Source organism: Grammomys surdaster, unplaced genomic scaffold (genome assembly GCF_004785775.1).
Source record: "Grammomys surdaster isolate TR1022 unplaced genomic scaffold, NIH_TR_1.0 126189, whole genome shotgun sequence".
NCBI classification, from domain to species: Eukaryota; Metazoa; Chordata; class Mammalia; order Rodentia; family Muridae; genus Grammomys; species Grammomys surdaster.
The window spans coordinates 7403438-7407102 of record NW_021620995.1 but is presented as its reverse complement, the minus strand read 5'-3'; the positions used below and the strand labels follow the sequence as shown (position 1 = coordinate 7407102).

Below are 3665 nucleotides of genomic sequence, written 5' to 3'. Positions count from 1 at the left end.
TGGGTTGAAAGCTTTTTGGACATATTTGTGTCCTTATGCTTTAGTAGGGGGAGAGTCCTGTCTGATTACAGCAGGCCACTTCAGGTTCCAGATGCCCACTACTATTAATGTCAGCTAAATCACCTCCATAGATTCCTGGGAGTCTCCCACATCCCAGGTCTCTGGGACATCCTAGAGATGCCCCCAATATCCCCACTCCACAAAGCTGTAGATTTACATTCATTTTCCTGGCACTCTGTCCTTATCTCCTGTTTCTCCCCATGCCTAACCATGAATCTCCCCATTCTACTCACCATCTGTTCTCCTACCCAGTTTCCATCTGTATCTTATGACTATTTTATTTCCTCTTCTAAGTAAATTCAAGCATCCTTGCTTTGGCCATACTTCTAGCTCCCTTAAGTCTGTGAAGATAGAATGGATTGATGCTCTTTATCCTATTCAAATTATTGGAAGGAGGGTCAGAGTTTAAGAGTAAGGAGCCATCTCGATTTCATTCCAAATAGCATTGGATTGTTAGTTCTAAAATTTACAGTGGTAGACATTATAATTAGGAAAATGTTTAAAGACACTTGCAATGTATTTGACATAATTCTAACACCTCTCTGGCTGTTTCAACTTTGCATGGTAAGCTTGTGAATTTAAAGAATGCTGCTCTGGCAATCTCTCAGCCACCCTCGCCACGATGGCTTCGGGCTCCGCTGTCTCCGTGGCCCTCGGCTCTCTTTCCACCACCGCCTCGGCTTTTTTTTTGCCCGTTGGAGGCCAGGCAGCCACCTCAGCCACTCCACAGCTGCCCTCCGAGCGTAGCTGCCAGCCGAGTGGCTTCTGCTCCACCTTCGAGGTTTTTCCACCAGTACTCTGGCCGCCATCATGTCTGCTACAACTTCTGAGGCTCCAAATTGAGCTGTCTCCAGGGAGGCCAGTACTCAGTCTTCATCAGCGAACACCAGTCAAGGATATGTTTTGCCAGAAGGCAAAATTATGCCAAACACCGTTTTTGTTGGTGGAATTGATGTTAGGATGGATGGAACCGAAATCAGGAGTTTCTTTGCCAGATATGGCTCAGTAAAAGAAGTGAAGATAATCACTGATAGAACTGGTGTGTCGAAGGGCTATGGATTTGTCTCATTTTACAATGACGTGGATGTGCAGAAGATAGTAGAATCACAGATAAATTTCCATGGTAAAAAGCTGAAAATGGGCCCTGCAATCAGGAAACAAAATTTATGTGCTTATCATGTGCAGCCACGTCCTTTGATTTTTAATCCTCCTCCTCCACCACAGTTCCAGAGTGTTTGGAGTAGTCCAAATGCTGAGACATACATGTAGTCTTTAACTACATCAACATGTTGGCAGCCAAATTACATGGCTTGAACCTGATAATGGACCCCCAGACAGAGTTACTAAATTAAAAGGCTGGCAAGCCAAGGATGGGTAAGATTCTACACAGAACCTTACCAGCCTAAGACATAAGTGCACTGCTTTTGATAATGCATATCCCACAATGGATAAGGAAGGCACTCTTGTTTGAATGACCTAAGAAAGGCTCAGTCTTGTTTATGAAATAAAAAAGGGGGAGAGGCAGAGAGCTTTTGGGATTGATTGGCAAGAATCTGACATTGACCAAGGACAAGGAAGTGGGCTTCAGTAAGGAATCTGACATTAAGCTAGAACAAAGAAGTAATTTCAGGCAGGAATCTCTATCTTAGGCTAGAACTAATAAATAGATTTCAGACATGAAAATTACTTTGGGCAAAGGCAGGAAAGTTGGTTCAGATATTTTGGTCATAAGCCCTTAGAAACTGTGATTACAGGAGTGTTCACAGAATTTTGTTTATTATCTTGCTTGTTCCTTGACTATTTGCATCTATTGTATAACTAGCTCCTCAACCTAGAACTGACCTTAAACTCCAATTTTTAATAGGGTTATTTGATTTGTTGTTGTCTAATTTACAAATTTTGGAAATTAGACCTGGGTTAGATGTAGGTTTAGTGAAGATCTTTTCTCAATCTATAGGTTGTAATTTTATTATATTGACAGTGTCCGAGGCCTTGTAGAAGCTTTTCAGTTCACGTATCTATAGCAATACCATGTTTTTATTGGTATTTTTTTGTTACTATTAGTTGTTTTTATTGCTCTGTAGTATAATATGAGATCAGAAATGTTCATGCTACCATAATGTTTTTATTCCTCAGGATTGTTTTAGCTATCCTGGGTTTTTTTTTTTTTTTCTACATGAAGCTGAGAATTACTCTTTCAAGGTCTTGATGGGAATTTTATTGTTTACATAGACTGCTTTTCGTAAGATATCCATTCTCACTATGTTAATCCTACCTATCTATAAGCATGAGAGAACTTTCTACCTTTAGATATCTTCTTCAGTTTCTTTTTTTTCAGAAATTTAAAGATCTTGTCTTAGAGGTCTATCATCTGCTTAGTCAGAGTTACCCAAAGATATTTTATATTATTTGTGGATATTGTGAATGGTGTGGGATCCACAATCTTTAATGCCTATTTATCATTTGTATAAGAAAGGGCTACTGATATTTTTAAATTTCCTTTGTATACAGCCACTTTGATGAAGGTGTTTATCAGCTGAATGAATTTTCAAGTAGAATTGTGTCACATGTTCCTAAGATAAATTGGTCTGAAGTTATCTTTCCTTGTTGAATTTTTTTCTTGTGTGTATGTGTTACTGTGTCCTCATACAATGAGTTTGGCAATTATGTTTCTTTTTCTATTTGTGGAATAGTTTGAGGAGTATTGGTATTAACTGTTCTTTGAAAGTCTGGTAGAGTTCTGTGCTAAAACCATCTTGCCCTGTGATTTTTTTCTTTTGGTTTTTGCTTTTATTTTCTTTTTGTTTTTGTTTTCCGTTTGCTTGGAAAACATTTCTCTAGCCCTTTACTCTGAGGTATGTTTCTCTTATGCAGCAGAATGATGGATTCTGTTTATGTATCTACTCTGTTAGCCTCTGACTTTTTATTGGTAAATTGAGTGCATTTATGTTGAAAAATAATAATGAACAACAATTGTTAGTTCATTTTATTTGATGTTGGTGGTATTAGTGTGTCCATGTAGTTCTATTCTTTTGGTTATGCTATGAGATGATTAATTTTTGTGGTATCTTATATTTAATTATCCCCTATGAGTTGGAATTTTCCTTGTAGCATCTTCTTTAAGGCTGAATTAGAAGAAAGATATTGTTTAAATTTGTTTTTTTTTTTATTAAATATTTTGGTTTTTCCATCTTTGGTGGTTGAAAATTTTAGTTGTTATAGTAGTATGGGCTGATATGTCTTGTCTCTTAGGGTCTTCAAGACATTTCCCCAGGGCCTTCTGGTTTCCATAATCTCTCTTGAAAATGCAGGTAATTATGGTAGGTCTACCTGCATATATTACTTGGCTAATATTTACTTTTAGATATTAATATTCTTTCTTTGTTCTTCAGTTTAATATTTTGAGTATGATGTGGTAGGTAGGACAACTTTCTTTTCAGTCCAAATTCTTTGGTGCTCTGTAAGCTCCTTGTATTTTTATGGTTATCTCTTTCGCGAGGTTAGGGAAGTTTTCTTTTTTATTATTATTATGTATTCATGTTTAATCGATTAATTTGTATATTGCATTCATCTATGGCACTATTTTCAAAAGTGTTTCCTACTTA

At 37.2% G+C, this 3665-nt stretch overlaps 1 pseudogene; it reads left to right on the top strand.

Annotated features, from left to right (window-relative positions):
- The first annotated feature begins 870 nt into the window (after positions 1-870).
- On the top strand, positions 871-1329 carry LOC114613148 (annotated as a pseudogene).
- The last annotated feature ends 2336 nt before the right edge of the window (positions 1330-3665 follow it).